The 21,621-nt window shown below is 38.6% G+C and overlaps 1 protein-coding gene and 1 pseudogene across 3 annotated transcripts in view; both read left to right on the top strand.

Annotated features, from left to right (window-relative positions):
* GRM7 (glutamate metabotropic receptor 7) overlaps positions 1-21,621 on the top strand; it is a 942,724-nt gene that overhangs the window by 370,943 nt on the left and 550,160 nt on the right. The window lies entirely within an intron of this gene.
* The window catches only part of LOC105603613 (small ribosomal subunit protein eS10-like), a 67,558-nt pseudogene that overhangs the window by 4,214 nt on the left and 41,723 nt on the right, over positions 1-21,621 (top strand).

Below are 21,621 nucleotides of genomic sequence, written 5' to 3'. Positions count from 1 at the left end.
GCTACTCAGGAGTCTGTTCTTCATCAGGCCATTCACTGTCCGATCACATCCAACACCTCTCTGCGTTCAACTATTGCCACATTCTTGGAGATAATTGGAAGTGGCTTGGGTGCTGAGTCAAGGAATCCTAGCCAAGAAACTTCTCAATGAGCTTTGGCTGCACTGAGCCAGCACAAGTATTATCAGCTTAAACAAACAGAGGATTTGCTCTGTTCTCATCTCTTAGCTGTGGTAGCATCACAGTCATTAGAAATGTACCCAAAGTAGTACTCCCACCACTGTCTTATAAACCTTAGTGTGCCATTCAGCATACAAGTGAGGCTTGGGTTATCTTCAGAGGATTTGTTATCGAGAATGTAGAGCCCTTATACACACACACATATTTATACGCATGTTCTTTAACTGATAAGCTTTAGGAAATGTAGGGATGTGGAAGCATAGGCCAGGTGTTACGGAAGGAATATATTTTTAAGAAGCAAGAACAAAAATGCTTAAAGCACCCCAGATGGGATTTTAATGGAACTTTCCTTCTAATTTAAAATCCTACTCTCCAAAAATAAAAGGAGTATTCAAGAAATGTAGTATAAAATGAAGTATCTGAATATCTCAGCATCAAAGTGAAACTTGAGGACCATATTCACCACAAAAGCCGTCCAGGACCACTCTGCTTTCAGCTCACACATTGCAGGAGTGTGATGTGACAAGACACAGTGATACAGCAGGATGGACAGTTATGCACATGTTGCGTATCGTTTTTAAGGAATTACAGCGTTCAGTTCTGTTTCGTACCTTATAAAGTTTAAACCATTGTTACTTTGGTGGAAGGTTGGTGTGATGAATGATTGAATAAAGAGTAAATAAAATTGAGGCTCTACAATATTAAAAATGGAAACCATTCCAGTATTAAATGGAAAGGTTTCTTACCCCTGGTGGTGCTGAATCAGGAGAGAAATATTATTCACCAGTTACTCCCAAGCGAAAAGGCAGCTCCACAAATAAATACATAATCCACTAGGTGCTTATTTGTGCTCATTATTGAGGTGTTCAGGCTTTCACACGGTATGATATTTAGCATGAATAAGGAAAAAGGAGGCTTTTCCTTATTCCTAGATATTTGATGAAAGCACCTCCCCTTTGCTAAAATACGTGTATGATTTGATGAAGCTTTCTAAAAGGCAAGTGCACAAATGTGAGTACTGCGTAAATCCAGTTGTAGTGCAAACTGCAATGCACGTGCAGAGCTCCTGGGGTGCTTATCGTGTTTGCAGAAGCTCCTTTGGACTTCACATTCAGACTCTTTACCAGGAAGGCCCAGTCCCTCTGGAGTTCTGATGCAGGTGGGAAGAGAGACAGACAGTGAGAGAAACTGCATTTGGTGCCGATCATTGTGTGTTTCTGAGTGGAGCTTCTAGAGCCTTGAACCCATCACTGGTGAAGCCTGGCTGTAGTTCTTACCAGGCAGGGTAAGGTAAATCCATCACCTGTGAGTGTCAGAGGTAGGATCTATTTTGAAGACTGAATTTTATGTAAACCTTTAAAGAGGGCCAATACATTCCCAGTGTTCCAAATTAGCCTTCTGAATTTCTGAAAAAAAAAAAAAAAAAAGGCACTCAGGAGAAAAGATGATATGATTTTGCATATCAGCTGGGAATAGCTATACAAAATAAATATGGACAAAAACTCATTTTACATTTTAGGCTCCCCGTTGAATTTAATAGCAGACATGATTAATGAGGAATGTGAGGGAGCCAGCTCTTCTCCCTGACCCTGCTCTTGCCTTTGACATCACTAAGGATGGCTGCTTTCATTAAAACTCTCCCACTCTTGGCTTCCCTGACTGTTCTTTAGCCTCCCTGGATCTCTGACCATTTTTGGACTAACTTCTTTTGGGGGGCTAGCAACTGTTCTTTCCAAATTAACAAATGTCAGTCCCTCCACATCAGTATTTGTTTGTGAACAGGATCAAGTATTACAGGCAGGCACCCCCCTTTCTAAACTACCTCCCCAGACTTGACTTTGTGCATGCATGCTCAGCTGCTCAGTCATGTCTGACTTTTTTGTGACCCTACAGACTGTAGCCCACCAGGGTCCTCTGTCCATGGGAATTCCCAGGCAAGAGTACTGGAATGGGTTGCCATTTTCTTCTCCACGGGACTTTCCAGATCCAGGGATTGAACCTATGTCTCTTGCATCTCCTGGATTGGCAGGTGGATTCTTTATCACTGCGCCACCTGGAAAGCCCATAATCTTGACTTCCCAAAGGTATGTTCCCAATTGAAGAAGCATTCTTGTGTATCAAACAATGAAATTAATCCCCCCCTTTCTCAAAGAAGCATCATTTTCCAAACTTCTCTTTGTCCTCTATCATTGTCTTGCATCTTCTTTCTGTGTTTTGTTTTATTTATTTTTTACAACTGAGATTTAGATCCTTTGCAACTTTTTCATTTTTACCAAGTGGTAAGAAAAGCGATAGGCCTACTTGGTTTCCCTGATTCTTCTCTCTTCTTCTTTTTTTCCCTCTTTTTTCATTTCCTCCTCCTTTCTCTCTCTTTTTGTCTTTCTCCATTTGTTCACTCAGTACTTATACACCCATCCATACACTATTCAATAAATATTTAAGTGCAATCTATGTGATAGAAATTGTGCTCATTTCCAGAGATATAATAGGTAAAAGAGAATGGTGTGTGCAGCCTTTAAAGGAACTTTAAAGATGAACAGTTTAGTGAAATATTGACTCAAATATATAATTACAAACTTTGAGCACTGACAAGTGTCCAGAATGCAATGGAATCCATGAGTGAACAACCTGATCTCCTGAGAGTTCAGGAAGGGATGAAGGAGGATATTTCTGAGACAGATACTTTCTGACCAAAATACAAGGAGAACTTACCTGGCTAAAGTTGAGTATGAACAATTAAAGAACATTGTACAGTTTTGTGTTTTTGTCTTTCCATTCCTTCATCAGTCAAGTTGTAACCATTTTCTGAGTGAGTATCTTTATGGTGCTAATACCCAGAGACCCAGTGGTAAGCCATATCTTCAACGATTCAATCACTATTTATCATATATCTATTCTGTGCCAGACACTGAGAAGATACTGCAGGTTGAGTTTCCATTCCTCATGCACACATGTGTATCCCTGCAAGGACACACCACCTTTTCTCTGATGAAGATCTTATGAAGTCTGTAGTGTATCCAAACTAAACTGTCTAAAAGGGCTGTCATAGCTTATCCCAATCAGACTATAGTATTTGACTACTGAGATTCCAGTGTTTTTGGTTAAATGAATCACTTTAGGATCCTCTGTGACATGGTATTTTTATTTTGGTACTTTCTTGTCTCTCAGTATATTTTCTTGGCTTGGATGCTGCCCTCCAGGAAGTGGTACAGCTGAGAAGAAGGAGAATAAGTCATGGAGACAGATTCAGCTTAAATCCTAGCTCAAGCAGTCACTGGTCATGGACCTTTGGGCCAGTGACTGAACCTCTCCGACTCCATTTTTACCATCTTCAAAAATGGAGAAGAAAACAAGCTTGCCAAGTTATTTTTCATGATTAAGTAGGACTCAGTAATGCCTAGCGCATAGTGCTTGTCCAGTGAAAGATAGTTGGGGGCAAGGAGACTCTTGGTAGCTTTATAACAGCGATGATTGCAGTTGCATTGCGCAATATGGTCCAAAGTATGTAACTGTTGAGAGGACTTTTTGGATTCTCGCCATCTTGATTCTGTTCCATTTTTACGTTTGTTTCCCCATGCTTTCGCTAAGCTCCACGTGAGATACTTACTAGCCAGTTCTGTCATTTCTTGCTCGAGTCAAGGAAATCTCCTTTATATATCAGCTCAACAAATCAGAAATGAAATTGTTAGAGGACTGTCTTTTTGAGGTATTTTTTGTGTCATCTTGATATGAAAATTGGATTTGAACAGTGTTGGCCAAATTCTCCCCAACAAGATTGATAATAATCATGATTTCTTTCTTCCAAGAAGTCTATGGACTTTACCACTCATGTGTCTCATAATAATATTATTGAATGGTAGACTCATAAAACTGAATGGGTAGGGAGTCCTTGTAGTTCACCCACTTCAATCTTTTCTTGTTATGCTTAGAATAAAATCCAAGTCCAGGGATATGAAGTGACTTCATTATAGTTATGCATAAACCATATACAAACTTAATACAAGGTTGGATTGTCTGGGATATAGGTATGGGATAACTACAGATGTGTGTGCAAGAGGTTTATTGGGGAGAACTCTTTGGAACACTTGTGAGGAAGTGAAGGGAACAGGAGGGCAGAGGAAGAGGTTGAGCATCCATGCAGTCCCAGTGAAAGCCTCATATGGTCCCACAGTGGGCTCTGGGTGAGGATGGCCCTTCAAAGACATCCTGCCTTGAGGTCTTAGATTGGTGCAAAAATAATTACAGTTTCAGATCCTAGATTTTAAATTATTCTAGCGACTCAGGCACGTCTTTATTAATAAAAATAGGGACCAATACAATAAAGCATTTTTTGGCAATGAGAAATAAGTTTGTTTATTCCAGTAGCATAAAAATCCATGCTTCAGGATTTGACAGACTCTTGGAAAGCATTTTCTGCATCCTGCTGGTTGTGGAAGCATTTTCCCTGCAAAAAGTTGTCAATATGTTTGAAGAAGTGATGGTGAGAGGACAGGTGAATGTGGGAGAGGAGGGAAAACTCTATAGACCAACTCATTCAGTTTTTGAAGAACTGGATGTGCGACATGTGGTCGGGCATTGCCTTGGGAAAGAATCAGGCCCTGTCTGGTGACCAATGCTAGCTGCAGGCATTGGAGTTTCCAGTGTCTCATTAATTTGCTGAGCATACTTCTCAGATGAAATGGTTTTGCCAGGATTCAGAAAGCTGTGGTGGATCAGAGCAGCAGCAAACCACCAAAGAGTGACTGTGACCTTTTGGTGCAAGTTTGACTTTAGGAAGTGCAAGAACTGTCTTATAAAATCTGGCTGTCTTATAAAATCCACTTTTTTCGTTTCATATCATTATCTGATCGAGAAATAGTTTGTTGCTGTTACGCAGAATAAGAGAAGATGAGACTTTAAAATGACAAGGTTTGTTGTTTTGCAGTCAACTCATGAGGCAACCATGTGTGGAAAGTGCTCACCTTTCCAGTTTGCTTCAAATGCTAATGACCATAATGTGGTCGACACTGAATTCTTGGACAATTTCTCATGTAGTCGTAAGAGGATCCGCTTCAGTGATTGCTCTCAGTTGATTGTTGTCAACTTCCAATGGCCAGCCACTGTGCTCCTCATTTTCAAGGCTCATGTCTCCTTTGCAAAATTGCTTGAACCACTACTGCACTGTAAGTTCATTAGCAATTCCTGGGCCAAATGCACTGTTAATGTGGCAAGTTGTCTCTGCTACTTTAGGACCCATTTTTAACTTGAAAAAGAAAATTGTTTTTCATATCATCTAATATCAAAACTTGCCTTTTGTCTAATATCATTTCCATAGTCTAAAATACATATAAAATAGACAGCAAGTAACAACTTATTAGCAAAAAAACAGAAAGCAAGAAATATGCATTAAAATTATATATAACATAACCACATTTATTTAAGAATGTATTCAAATATCAAATGGAAAAGTTCAGCAATGCAAAACTGAAATTACTTTTGCACCAACTTAATGCATGTACAAGCAACAGAGTGTGGGCTGTCTCTGGGGAGCGGGCATGACCTTGAACAAGGACAGTTCTACGAGTGCCATCAGTTGCCAACAGTTCTGGCCACTGGAGGAATGAGTCTTGGTCCTGAAAGGAATCTAGGAGCCTCACTACAGCATCCATCATACAGGATAAGCATAATTTCATCACTTTATCTTCCAGTAAAGAGAAGCAAAAAGCCTATAATTGATTCCTTAGTAAGTGTCTCATTACTGGGCAATATCTCCATTCTTGTCTTTTAAATAAAGAGTACTGTTTGAAGAAGATCCATTTGCCTGAAAACCTCATTCAGTGATAGTTTGTGGTGTTCATAAAGATCATATGAAAGAGGAGGAAAAAACACTTAGTGATGGTTATTGGGGATAGGAGCCCGCAGTCAAAAGAGTCAAATGCTATTTGAACTGCATTTTGGAAAGTCACCTACAAGGCTCTGCAATGAATATAGACGCCAAAAGTATACACCACACAGGAAAGTGAGAAAAGCTTATCATGTCTAGTAACAGTCTGATAATTGGACAAGAAATTACTGTTTCTCAAAGTCTTAACTCCACAAATCTGTGTTGAGCCTCTCTCTGTTGCTGGTGCTACTCTAGGTCCCAAGATTCAGCAGCAAACAAAGTCGAAGTCCCTGCCCTCAGATCCTCCACTCGGATAGGTCCTTCTATGTGTCTTTACATGTCTACCCCTGTGTTGTGAATTTCTGAAGGATGGAGCTGTGTTCCATTTTTCTTTATATCTCAAGTGCATGAGTTTGTGCCTGGCATGTAAATGTTTGTTGAATGAAACCAATTAAATGAGACAAGTCACAAGCTCTTCTACACATGTAGACAAGTACCTGAGCTTCAAACTTCACACCTCTAAATATTTAATTGCCCAACAAGTATTTCATCTTGAGCCAGACTTCAGAGATCTCATAAATCATCCTGAGGTGGACTAGAAAGAAAGGAAAAGCTGCCAGGTTTGAAAAATCCATGCAGAAGAAAAGAGTATGATTTGCTAGTCATTGAAAAAAGAAATCTTGGCTTTGATTTTTTTTTTTCTTGTTGTTTGTTCTCATTTTCTTGACATAGTTATTCAAACACCTACAGACTTTACCCGAGAAGGTTTCAGAGTTTGTAACATTAAATTTCTTATACATCCCAGGATTTGTCAGTGTTCAGAAAGACCTAGACGCCTCATTTGTCAATGATCATATGCCCCCATTGAAACTTCTTTCAAAGTGAGAAAACATATTTGCTGTTTCATAAAATCATGTTTTGTGTGTTTTAAAAATGACCTCTGGGGGGAAAAAAAAAGACAAATGATTTTATCACATGGTAACATGCTTAGTCTTACACAAGCCCCCTTGTAAAATTGATTAAATACATATTTCCCTAAGATTTGTACCCTAGAGCTCTGATTTTAAAAGTTGGGCAAAACCTTGTAAGCCCGCATTGCTGAGCATTCAGAATTGTTTAATACGTTGGAAAGAACAGAGACTTTAATGTCAAAAAATGAAGCCTGTGTCCTGACTCTGATGCTTATTACTTCCTGGCTCCAGGCAAGCCCCATCCAGGAGCTTACGTGTGCCTCCCATTTCCTCAATGTATTTGAAGTGATATTAATGTTAAATGTCTTTTCTACTCTCAGAAGTTTGTTAGGATATATTTAAGATGTGAGTATGCATATAAGTGTTTTATAAACCTTAAAAACTATGCATATGGCCTTGTGAATGAAATGCTAAAGAGCTAGACGTCATGCTTCTAACTCGCTACCCTCAACACAGCCGTTGCAAAACTAGCCGAAGCTCAACTTTCCCACCAAGTGAATGTCTGATATCAACCGGGAGATTCCCATTCAGTTGTCTTTTTTTGGAAAACCTTGCAAAGATATCCCATATCACAGGACAAGAATAAGAATTGTCAAATAGTCACCATTAAAAAAAAAAAATGTTAAGCCCTATGTCTGTGTAAAGGTTTAAATTTTTTCTGATCTCTTTAAAATAACAAAGTATTTTCCCTGATCTGCTCTGATTCTGTTTTTATTTCCAAAAGGTTTTAGGAAGGCCTTGGAAACTTATCTCTTTTTGCTAATCTATTCACTTTGTAGAAACACAACTTATTGAACTGGTGTTTGAGTGCCAATGTTTGTCATTTAGAAGCTGGGGAAAGCACCAGGTGTGAATTTTCTGTTTTGGCACTATTATCATATGTTAGCATCAGTTCAGTTCAGTCACTCAGTCCTGTCCGACTCTTTATGACCCCATGGACTGCAGCACTCCAGGCCTCCCTGTGCTTCACTATATCCTGGAGCTTGTTCAAACTCATGTCCACTGAGTCAATGGTGCCATCCAGTTCTCTTCCTCTGTTGTCCCCTTCTCCTCGTACCCTCAGTCTTTCCCTGCATCAGAGTCTTTTCCAATGAGTTGACTCTTCACATCAGGTGGCCAAAGTATTGGAACTTTAACTTCATCATCAGTCCTTCCAACTATTATTCAGGGTTGATTTCCATTAGGGTTGACCTGTTTGATCTCCTTGCTGTCCAAAGGACTCTCAAGAGTCTTCTCCAACACCGCAGTATGAAAACATCAATTTTTTGGTGCTCAGCCTTCTTGATGTTCTAACTCTCACATCCATACATGACCACTGGAAAAGCTGTATCTTTGACTATACAGACCTGTGTTACAAAAGTGATGTCTCTGCTTTTTAATATGCTGTCTAGGTTTGTCATAGCTTTTCTTCCAAGACGCAAGCATCTTTTAATTTCATGGCTGCAATCACCATCTGCAGTGATTTTGGAGCCCAAGAAAATAAAGTCTGTAATGAAGTGATGGGACCAGAGGTCATGATCTTAGATTTTTAACACTGAATTTTAAGCCAGATTTTTCACTCTCCTCTTTCACCTTCATCAAGAGGCTTTTAGTTCCTCTTCACTTTCTGCCATTAGGTTGTAGTTGTCTGCATATCTAAGGTTATTGCTATTTCTCCTTGCAATAATGAGGGTACTCTTAGTTAATAGGAAGCCAATGTGTGTGTGTGTGTGTGCGTGCACGTGTGCATGTGTGTCTGATAGACTTTTGAGTGTAGAATTTTAAAAATATTATTTATCTACAATAAGTACACACCACAACTGAAGACAGAGTATTTTAATGCTGTCCTTGCCAACACTGTGAAGAGATGAGATTGCCTCAGTTCTGAATGATACGTATAATTTGAGATTGCTATAAAGTCCCATTGAGAATTTAAAAATAACGTATCTTTTTGTGGCCACATTCTTTTATATGCAGTACGAATACCAATAATGCCCAAAACAAAATGCTCTCTATTCTTGCAGAAATTTGATAACAAATGTTTCTGCTAAAGTTGAAAGTCTGCATCTTTCAACTTTAAGGGTGTGTTTAAGGGTGTGTGTGTGTGTGTGTGTGTGTGTGTGAGGCCCAACTGACAACTTTAGAGATGGTATCAGATATGCCAGTACTAAATTCTGCTCCATCACCACATGTTAGGATATTCATGACATTGCAGACATCAATCTTTGATACATGATTCAGGCATCCCTGTAACCTATTAGATGGAATGTTTTTTAGTAATTTATATAATCATATCATTTACTTTTTCATCCTGAGGGAATGGTTCCCTCTCTTTAGGCAAGCTGGTATACCTAAGGTCATTTGTCTGCTTTACTGTTGCTGAAATTGAAAAGAAAAAAAAAAAAAGGAAAAGTAAAAAGTCAAAATGCCTTTCTTAATAGAAGAGAGCTCATTTGAAAGAGAAATGAGGGACTAAGATGCCAGACTGAGATAGGAAGCAAAGAGGCCCTACAGCATTACAAAGGGGCCGCGAGTGAGCCTGCTGATGGGATTCTGACAAGTTAGATTTTTGCTCCAATGGAGTATTGACTTGTGGGTGTGCTGACTGACCTAATTCCCACTCAGCTGGCAGAGTATGGAGTTATGATTGTTTCCCTGTGGCTTCCTGGCTGTCCTCTCCAGCCTTATTACCTGCAACTGATTTTTCCATTCAGGTTCAGGTTCTTACTACAGACTTTTAAAAATGGAAATGATTACCCAAACCTAAAATTTGAAGGAAAAAATTATAAATCACTGAGGCTGTTACACTTTTTTATTTCCTTTAAAAGACATTGAAATAAAAATAGAATTGTGAAAACTATAATCACTCATAGTGCTTTATTTATGTTTTATTGAAGATTTTCTTCTTTGCACATATGTATATGCTAATTGCAAAAGTAATATGTGCACATGATGAAATCTTTAAAATTTTTCTAAGCAAGTATCTATAAAATGAAAAATCTCTTTATAACAGAAAGTTATATTTCATATTTAAAATGACTTATAACTCCTAAACTCAAAGGTAATGGTTGTTCACACGCACATAGGGATATATATGTAAGTGTGTGTGTATGTATGTATGCGTACATATAAAACATACACTTTTTTTTTACAAATAAAATAAACCCTGCTGCTGCTAAGTCACTTCAGTCATGTCTGACTCTGTGCGACCCCACAGACAGCAGCCCACCAGGCTCCCCTGTCCCTGGGATTCTCCAGGCAAGAACACTGGAGTGGGTTGCCATTCCCTTCTCCAATGCATGAAAGTGAAAAGTGAAAGGGAAGTCGCTCAGTCGTGTCTGACTCTTTGTGACCCCATGGACCGCAGCCTACCAGGCTCCTCTGTCCGTGGGATTTTCCAGGGAAGAGTACTGGAGTGGGGTGCCATCGCCTTCTCTGAAAATAAACCCTACATTATGTAATTTTTGTGATGTTTCTCTTAGGACTTACAAGAATGCAGTCATCCTCTGATATTCTTCTTATCCAAGGTTTGTATTTCTTTAAAAATTGTGGTTTAAGTACTATAGTATTATACCTATTATATGGCTTTACCAGGATATATTTAGCCAAATCCTATTGTTGAACTCAAGGTCGTATCTTATCGTGACCATGTGTGACTGAGATGTGACTGACTTTGTAGCAGTTAGTTTTATAGGTAAGCCTTCAAAAATCCCAGATTATTCCTTGACATAAATTCCTAGAAATTCATGTGTTGATTGAAAAGCATATGTATGTTTAAATATTTGATGTACATTTTCACATTCCGACAGAAGTCTCTTATGGACTTATAGTCTGAACAGCACAGGTGACATCAGTTTACTGAGTATTATCAGTGTTTTTCAGCCTTGAAAATCTCTTATGTAACACAAGATACTGCCTCAATTAGCATTATTTTGATTTCTACTGAAATTAAAAATAGTTCTTATTTTCACATCTTGACTGTTATCACAGTGCTACAGTCAATGTGTTTTTGCATGTCATTTTATACGTGTATGAATTGGTCTGTATGATTGAAATTGTTGGATATGTATTTAAAATGGCATTGTTGTCACTGATAAAATAGGATGCTGTGGTAAATAGCACGGTAATTGAGTACAGTTGGAGACATCAGTATAAATTCATGTTGAGTTGATTGTAGTCACAGATGATTACACGTAGAAATATTTACAGCTATGTTTATACATGTGAATTAGTGTACACGCACATTTTCTTGCTCTGTTCATGTCAACTGAGAGGACCTGGAAAGAACTACACCTCAGCAGTGTTGCAGGAAGGGGGACCCCTTCCAGGGCCCAAAACTGGGCTCTTGTCTAACACTCGGAAATGAGTTTCCGAGGAGACACATGTGCTAACAAAGGAAGAAATTTTATTAGGAAAGCAGGAGGGTGAGGGAACCCAGGAGAACTGCTCTGCCATGTGGCTTGCAGTCTTGGGTTTTATGGTGATGGGATTAGTTTCCAGGTTGTCCTTAGTCAGTCATTCTGACTCAGAGTCCTTCCTGGTGGTGCACGCCTTGTTCAGCCAAGATGGATGCCAGAGAGAAGGATTCTGGGAGGTGGTCGGACAGGTGGTGTCTCCTTTTGACCTTTCCTGAACTCTTCTGGTTGGTGGAGGCTGATTAGTTCCCTATTCCTTAGCAGGACCGCCTGTCATAAAACAACTCAAGCAAATGGTTACTGTGGTGCCTGGCCAGGGTGGGCGGTTTCAATCAGTGTGCTTCGCATAACAGTAGCATCAATGTACCTGGCACCCGAGTCTTGGTTTCCATACCATTCTCCAATACAGAGAGCCAAGCCTCCTTGGGAAAATGGCTGATTTTATGATTGGGCAGAAAGTATATGAAATGAGTCTGAATCATTTTATAGTTTTAGAGTAAAAATTTTTTAAAAAGTGCTCAAAATTTTAAAAAGCCTCAATGATAGGAATATATAAATGGGACACAGGAACCAATGAAGAGAGTTCTCAATGGCCAAATTTGTAAACATCTTAGCAACACAATGAATAAGGTAGTATCAAATTATAACCTGAAGTGTACTAAGTATCCATCAGCCTGTACTGATGTAAATAAATGGCGTACTAAATAAGAAAATGGAAAAGAATAGAAAAACCTCCCGCACTAAAGAATTCCAAATGCAGTAATTTCTATAACTACTCCATCTTTAAGGAGTGGAGAGCATCAGTCTCCATTCCTTAATATGGGCAGCATAAAGTGACTCTCTTTTAAAAGACACAGTATGACCAGGAGGGGTCAGGAATCATAGTGGAGAAACCTGACCAACCATTTGAGTCAGGGGACTGAGATGGGAAGCAGTAGTGAGTTGTGTTGATAGTACATTGCCTAATATGAGATCATGAGAATGACACTTCTTGTCTTTGCAATCATCTTTCCAAAAATACATACCCAGACTAATAATCTAAAAAAAAATACAAATCCCAACTGAGGGGCTTTATGCAAAATACCTGTTCAGTACTCTTCAACATTGCCAAAGTCATCAAAAACCAGGGAAGTTTTAAGAAAACACCATAGCCAAGAGAAGCCTAAGGAGGCATGCTGACTAACTAAAATTGTTAGCTGATACATCTAGAACAGAAAAAAGGATGTTTGAGAAAATAAGGAAATCTTAATAATGTGTGATGCGGTCAGTGCATCAATACTGGTTCATTAGTTGTGATACATGTGCCATACTTATAGAAGATACTAATAACAGGGGAAATCAGGTGTGAGGTGTCTGCAGACGTTTTCACAACTTTTCCATAAGTTCAGAACTGCTCTAAAATAGTTTCTTTTAAAAAGAGAAAAAAGAGAGAGAGATATTGCTCAGTCAGCCTGCTCTGAGGTTTTATGCATCTTAACTCCCAGCCGCAATGAAAGAGATGTTTCCTTTACAAAATACACATCAGGCATTTTTCATTTCACTACTCCGACAGGCTAAAGATAGAAACTCTGTTTCAAACTTTATTTTTCTTCTAATGAGTAAAGCTGAACAGCTGTTTAAATGTTTAAAAAAAATTTTTGTATGTTTTTCTGTCAACGCTCCATCCATTTCCTTTGCTTATTTTTCCACTGAGTTTCCCCCCCCCCCCTCCTTTGGATTTGTAGGAACCATGAACAGATAGTTTTCCACTGTGTCTTTTATTTTTGTTTCTTGATATGCAGATGTTTTCTCTTTATTTACTTGGCATAGCCAATCTCCTTTTACATGGATTCTGTATTTTATATCATAAGTGCTTCTCACTCTGTGGTTATTTAAATAGCCTTCCACATTTTCATCTAGTATTTTTATATTTATGTTCTGTACTTGTTTCCACACATTGCCTCTAATAATAAATTTTATTTCTTTCTAATGTTTTTGTTACATATTTACTCCCTTCTGTTCTCCTATATCTATGTTGCTATCTAGTTTGCTTTCTCATTTCTCTTGAATGATTTGAAGGAGACACATCCTATTTTTAAATTTCATAATAATTACCTTTAAGTTAAAAAAAATCTTGAAGTTGTATTTATGAATTATCACCAACACTATGATAATACATCTGAATACTTCCTTTACTAGATGTGATCAGCAGGATTTCAAGCTGCCCCCACCTCCCCCATCAAGATTCTTGTCCTCTGATTATTCAAACACTGAGCGGTGCTGTAAAGAGATTTTGCAAATGACACGAGTTGATATTAAACTAGGTAGATGGTCAAAGATTATCTGAAGAGGTCCCATGTAACTATGTGAGCCCTTACATACGGAAGAGGAAGGCAGAAGAGTTAGTCAGGGAGACATGACTGGAAGAAGAGGAGAAGAGATGAGGCAGAAGGGAAATCTTTAAAATAGATCGGAGAGTATCTGAAGGACGTGTGTGTGTTAGTCGCTCAGTTGTGCCCAACTCTTTGCGACCCCATGGACGGCAGCCCACAAGTTTCCTCTGTCCATGGGATTTTCCAGGCAAGAATGCTGGAGTGGATTGCCATTTCCTTCTCCAGGGTATCTTCCTGACCCAGGGATCGAACCTGGGTCTCCTACACTGCAGGCAGATTCTTTACCATCTGAGCTATGAGGCAAAAATGAGAAGGACTCAATTCAACTCAAGGGTTTGAAGATGGAGAGAGGGTCCATAACCTGAGAAATATGGCAGTTCCAGAAGCTAAGACTGACCCCCCAGTTGACACCAACATGAAAGCAGGACCACAGTCTTACAACCACCAAGAACTGAATTCTGCCAACAGCCTTGAAGCAGAGTCATCCCCAGACTCTCCATAAAGGAATGCCAGCCTTGCTGACACTTGGATTTCAGCCTGTGTGACTCAAAACAGACAAACCAGTAAAGGCAACCAGCCTCCTGACCTACAAAACGAGGAGATAATAAAGGGATATTGTTTTAAAATGCTAAATTTGTGATTGTTTATTATGGCAGCAGTAGGAAATTAATACAGCAGGCAGTGAAACTAGCTTGATCTCAGTTTCCTTTTACACACTACTCCAGCCTAGATTTGTTGGTGTGATCTTGCAGTTTGCATTACATTTCACAAGTGTTAATTAGAATTCATTTTATTTTAAAATTATTTCTGGGTTCATTGCCAGTCTTTCAGTAATTTTATCCAGTTTGTTTTCTTAGCACTTGGATATGTGCATGTACGAATATTTATTTCTTGCCATCAACATAAATGACAGCATATCTGGACAGTGGGTTTTGGAGTCAGTTTCTTTCTCATAATTTTGTTCATATTATTAAACTAATGTTGGAGGGGAAGCAACTGATTTTTCCCATCATCTATGGTATTTGTCTATTTAGATCCTCGTTCTTCAAAATAAATGCTGATATAATTGTATACATGATTTTTTGCTATTAATATTTCCAGTTTGCATCTATACTCAGAAAATGTTTGTGTGATATTCATTAATCAGTATCTGACTTCCTATTATTTAGTCTTTGAGGACTGCCAACGTCTCACTTTTTGTTTTCTTCTGATATTCATACTTCAGTTTCATGACTCTTATTGTACGGGTCCTTGCCTTTTTTCCTTCTGGATGGAACTGGATGAATGCTTAAGCTTCCATCTCCACTACCACATTGCTTATTTTCTTCACTGCTTCCAGGGCTACTATTTTTAGTTCTGCAAAGTATCAGCAGATTTTGTCCCATGGTTCACCTCTCATTTCATGCGCTATCTTCTAATTTTATTGTAATCACAGGGTATAGTCTCTGCAGTGTTCTTTTTCCCCATCAGGAATTATTTTTTCAAAAATAAATTTCTCCTTCTTGAGTTATATATAGTCATCCCTTTTTACAGAAGCTTTTCGTGGTTTGGATATTTTTGGTTTATTCTTCTGTACATGGAGAAGTCTATTCTGGTCCGATCTTCTCTACAAACATGGCAAGAAAACTCCCTTTTTCCATATCATTGCCCACAAGGACACTCTTTTGAATTTTTGTTGTTATTGTTGCAACTTAATATGGAGAGCCCAATAATAGAAATACATACGGCCATTTCTAGCTGGGAGACTGAGGAGGCAGCTGCAGGTTACTGTGCAAAGGAATTGGATCTCTTCATGGTTTCTTCTTCAAGTTGGTAAAGTTACTCTTTTATCTATGTTTTTATACCTTTATTTTTAACTGGCTCTTCATTATTTTATAGAGTATGGCTAGTCATTATCTCTTTCCTGTTGCTTTTATTTTTGTCTCAGGGACTATTTCTTGGCTTTTTCTTTGATGTCTTTCTTGGCTTGGATCATCCTAGAGCAACTACACTCAAAAGTTGCTGTTTGAGAATAGGAGATAATTGCAGGGTAGTGGTCCTTGTGGATTCCACAGCTAATCCTATTGACCAGTATTTGTTTGTTTCCTATTTAAGAAATGGAAGAAAAGAAGAGAGACTACTGAGTGTGTTTATTACGGAAATTATATTTCTTTAGTTCTGTAAACCACTGATCCTAGCAAAGTACCTCAAAATCTGTGGATATGTTTTCAGTGCCAGCAATTATGGAGGAACTTTTTTCTCTGTGCATGTATGTGTGCTGAGTCACTTCAGTTGTGTCCGACTCTTTGTGACTTGCTAGGCTCCTCTGTCCATGAGATTCCCCAGGGAAGAATACTAAAGTGGGTTGCCATTTCATCCTCTAGGGGATCTTCCCAAGCCAGGATCGGACCCGCATCTCTTACGTCTCCTGCATTGGCAGTCAGATTATTTACCTCTGTTGCCACCTGGGAAGCATGTTTATAGAGTTTTGACAGTGTGGTAGGTGTGTATTTGAGGCAGTGTGTACAGTGGGGGAGGTAGGGGAAAAGTCATACAGAGGGGCGGGCACATACACCTAAGTCACCATTTATTCTCAAATATCAAACATTTCATATGTCCCATACTCAGTAGTTTTGCACAGCCTTATGTGTCTTTCTGTTATGCTTTGTATACGACAAATTGTGTACTAAAATATTAATGTTTTTCTTTAGTTTTTATAATTATAATTCTATAGCTATTTAATGTAATATTCCAGTAGTTTGTGCACCATAATATATAAATTGCTTCCTTGATGACTCATTATAGTTTATTCTTTGCATTAATAGGAAATACTGAAATTAATATTTTCATTTTAATGTTACTTTTGGCTTTTTTATTCACGTATATTTTAAGAAAGAGTAGGGTTAATGTATTATAGTGTAATTTTACCATCAGATTCTTCACTCATACTTTTCAAATTGCTTTTCAAGATATTTATACCAGTTTATTTATGCAACATCTTTAGCAATATGAAATTAAAAGACGCTTACTCCTTGGAAGAAAAGTGATGACCAACCTAGATTGCATATTGAAAAGCAGAGACATTACTTTGCCAACAAAGGTCTGTCTAGTCAAGGCTATGGTTTTTCCTGTGGTCATGTATGGATGTGAGAGTTGGACTGTGAAGAAAGCTGAGCGCTGAAGAACTGATGCTTTTGAACTGTGGTGTTGGAGAAGACTCTTGAGAGTCCCTTGGACTGCAAAGAGATGCAACCAGTCCATTCTGAAGGAGATCAGCCCTGGGATTTCTTTGGAAGGAATGATGCTAAAGCTGAAACTGCAGTACTTTGGCCACCTCATGCGAAGAGTTGACTCATTGGAAAAGACTCTGATGCTGGGAGGGCTTGGGGGTAGGAGGAGAAGGGACGACAGAGGATGAGATGGCTGGATGGCATCACTGACTCAATGGACGTGAGTCTGAGTGAACTCCAGGAGTTGGTGATGGACAGGGAGGCCTGGCGTGCTGCAATTCATGGGGTTGCAAAGAGTCAGACACAACTGAACAATTGAACTGAACTGAACCATGCTTTCTACTCAAACTTAGCAGCATCTGGTGTAATGTCTTCTGTATGTTAACTGAATCAATTAGCAAGAAATGGACGTGTCCAAATTGGCAAGGTGATTATTTTCTTAGCTTATTATAAGTTTGCTGGTAGAGTAAATACATATAGAACAATTTTTAAAAATTAATACATATATTTAATTATATCATTTATGTGATATTGATGTCCCATTAACTATTTGAAGGGAGATTCTGAATTTCTGGAGCTCAAACAATAGTTTACAAATGGTACCTAGAACATAAGCTTCATCTGATAATCCACTTGTAATAACTATTTATATGGCTGTCTATGAGAATAGCAAAATCACTGGTAAGCAGTTTAGAAAGTTTATATCATGCCCTAAGATCTTCACAGTCTTTTTTGAAATGAAGAGTACCAGTGCCTTCTCTTGGTAAGGTTGTATTCTCAATTATGGCTTTAAAAAAAGTGACATTCACTTGTTAAATATTTGCTGTGTACCTATTATATGTCAGGTCTTCCAACATATAAGACTCATCCAACATATAAAACAACACAAATTTCAGAACAGAATGTAGGTCAGTTTTCTGTCACTGTGTCACAAATTACCATAAATTTAGCAATACACGTTCATTACCTCACAGATACTATAAGTTACAAGTCAGGGCAAAGCTACATGTCTGCATTCAAGGTGTTAGCCTAGGCTGGAGTGTCATCTGAGACTTGACTGCGGAAGAATGCAATTCCAAGCTCACTGAAGTTGATGACAGAATTCATTTCCTTGTTGCTTTGTGACCAAGTGCCCCAGCCTTTTACTGGCTGTCAGATAGAGGCCACCATAGTCTAAACTCATGACAGTTCCCTCCCATGTTGACCTCTCCATGGATATTACTTCTTCAAGGCCAGCTGAAGAGACTCTCTCACTCCAGTGTGCTAAGAAGGAGTCCCATGATACGTAAACATAGGTGTGATATAAGACTTCCCTGGTGGCTCAGAGGTTAAAGCGTCTGCCTCCAATGCGGGAGACCCGGGTTCGATCCCTGGGTCGGGAAGATCCCCTGGAGAAGGAAATGGCAACCCACTCCAGTATTCTTGCCTGGAGAATCCCATGGACGGAGAAGCCTAGTAGGTTATTACAGTCCACGGGGTCGCAAAGAGTCGGACAGGACTGAGTGACTTCACCTTATTCACCTAGGCGTGATATGCCCAGTAACTGTGCCCCAGCCTAGCGATTAAAATTATCTCTCTGCACTCAAGGGGAAGTGATTATACAAGGTTCCATATCATCAGGTCACCTTAGTGTGTATCCCAAACAGAGGTAATCAAAAGAGTTTGAATTTTTCTCTTTGAAATTATATAAAACAAGAGCCTCCTGCCCTGTTCTTCTTTATGTTCAATTGATTCTCTCATTTATCTACTTTGTTCATGTGAAAGTCCTCCTGCTGTGTTACACTCTTGAGTCTGTACTTGGGGAATTTGCATGATAATAAAACTCTATTTGAAGGGATTTTATTACTTCATCACAAACATTTGTTTCAGGATCAAACCATATAAAGCCTAAGAGTGGCATTGCTCTAATTTGTTTCCATAAATAAATTTCACTTTTCATTAAGCATATTCAAAGGGTACTCTGAAGGTCATTTTGATTTAACTAAGACTTTCTGGAAGTTAACGAATTACCTATCCATTATTAGAAGAAAATAGATTCTAACTGTAGTATTTGGTTGTAACTTTTATTTAAATCATGTTAATATTTATTAAGGTGTCTCCTGCAATATTGCCTATTTAACTATAGAAGTCTTATTTAGTCATGATTAGTCATTTTCTGTATTAGATCTAATGATTTTTTTTGAGTTACATTTTGCCATTTGTGATTTTACCACTTATACTAATCCATGGGAAATCATAAAAATTCAATGCACGTGAGTGAATGTTTACCATTTAGGCATTTGAAGCAAAGGACAATCATTCATTCTAGAATAATTGGGCAACTCTGTACAACATAGTTGTTGGAGTTCTAGCAGACAGTGGTATAGCTGTTGCCTCTGGAGTGCCTCCCCTAGTGTGTCTGACATCTTTTTTCATTTTCTCATTTAATTCGCCATGTTGTCCCTCAGAAAGTACAGTCATTGAGATCACAGAGATTGTGCCCACCTCTTTCAGTACAACTTTAAATAAAATACTATTCTCTCCTTTGAAATTCTCATGGGAATAGTAATACATACATCATGGGAATAGTAAAACTACCTTCTTCCTGCAGATGTGACTGCTCTTAAAATGAAATGTCAAAATAAAGTGCCTATCACTGAAAAATTACAAAGAACTCAACAAATGGGAGCTGTTGTTTTTAAGTTACAGTTATTCCTAAAAGGCATAAAAGGGCAGCATCACTGCCACGTGTTAGCATTGGAACCAAATCGTGAAAGAAATTTTCACTGGCTATCATATCAGATAAGACTCTTTTGGTTGTAAGTGACATAAATACAACTCACAAAAAAAGGCAGGAAATATAGTTTCTTAGAAAATACAAAAATCCAAGGTGGTTCCTTGTTTTAGGGATTGTTGGACCCCTGGGCTCAAATACTTGGTCAGATGTAGGTCTCTTCCATTGCCTTGGATATACTTTACAATGAATAGTCTTCACTTAGTCACAGTCACTCCCTTTACCGCATAACCAGAAAGGTATTCCTTCCTAATGCGTATCTTAAAAAATACCTGTCTTTAGCTCTAATGTTACAAATTTATGTCATATTTCCATAACTGATCTTATAGCTAAAGGACATGGACCAAGAATAGGTGAGGAGAAGTGCTGATAACCTGAGGGAAAAGGGTTAATGCTAGGTGTTATAACAATAAATAATACTGCAGACACTCATTATAGCTATGTTTAAAATAAATGCCCAGGTATATATAAGTTACAGGGGTTTTGGCAGTAAGAAATAGAAATTGATTCTAATTAACACTAGCAAAAACTTAATTTATTAGTGGGGAAACAGGATTTAGGAATTTCAGCATACAGCGTTTTCAGGAATCCAGTCTTGAGCCCTTGTTTAAGGAGAATGTGCTCATAATCTTGCATTGTTGAAATAAAAAAAATTAAATTCTTGGGCAAGGGTGAATGATTCACCTAGCTTGGATCATGTTCCCATCCTTTGCACAGCACTGGAGGCCTTTGTGAGGCCACGATGCCCAGCGCTGACTGCACTGAGAATGTTTCCACAAGGAGAGGGGGAGTTTCCTAAATCATAATAGAATGGGCTTTTCCCCAAAAAAGTGGAAATGGACACTTGACAGGCAAGAATAGCAGAGGACTCCATAGCCATGTTCTCCACTCTCATGGTGGAGTCATTTCCTCAAGAGGCTCAATGAATTTAGAATCATATATTCTGGCTTTTAACCATGGCTCTGCTACAAAGTATATTGTATTACTTAATATCTCCATATTTTGGCTTTCTCGGTGTGGATGGTATTGATATCTATAATTTGAATATCTAGAACAGGAAATGATAGTAGCTTTGATAATGATGAAGACCTGGTCAACCCTCTGTTGACTAGGGTGATATATTAATACTTTTGAGGAGGGCATGGCAGCCCACTCCAGTATTTCTGCCTGGAGAATCCCCATGGACAGAGGTGCCTGGCAGGCTACAGTCCTTGGGGTTGCAAAGACTTGGACACAATAGAGTGATGAAGCACAAAGCACACAGATTAATACTTTTATCTAAAAATTTGACAAATGTTAACATAGTAGTGAATGTGTATTTTTACCCCAAAGGAATAGAAATCAGAATCTTCTTTTAGCTTCATAGCATCATTCACTAGAAGGATTCATGGCGTGAGAATAAGTAGATTGAATGATTTCCCTGACGTAGATTGTGATCAGCTATATGACCCCCTGGTGGCTCAGATGGTAAAGAATCTGCCTGCAATGCAGGAGACCCAGGTTCCATCCTTGTGTTGGAAGGATTCCCTGGAGAAAGGAATGGCAACCTACTCCAGTGTCCTTGCCTGGAGAACTCCATGGAGAGAGGAGCCTCGAGGGCTACAATCCGTGGGGTCACAAAGAGTCAGACACGACTGAGCAACTAGCCCTTCACTTCATATGACCCCTTAGAAGAGGTCTCATAATATCCCTGGGCTCAATTATTAATCTGAGGGGTGGTGTGGGAGAATGCATAGTCTTGTATTTACCTTCTAGCCTTAAAATTTATGACAGTGAAACAGACAAATGAGAGACAGGTTACTGTATAGAACTATCAATATTTTTACCATAGATAGCCTTTTGAGCATTGACTAAGAGATAT

Source organism: Ovis aries, chromosome 19 (assembly GCF_016772045.2).
Source record: "Ovis aries strain OAR_USU_Benz2616 breed Rambouillet chromosome 19, ARS-UI_Ramb_v3.0, whole genome shotgun sequence".
Lineage (NCBI taxonomy): Eukaryota > Metazoa > Chordata > Mammalia > Artiodactyla > Bovidae > Ovis > Ovis aries.
This window is presented reverse-complemented; position numbering and strand designations above follow the sequence as displayed.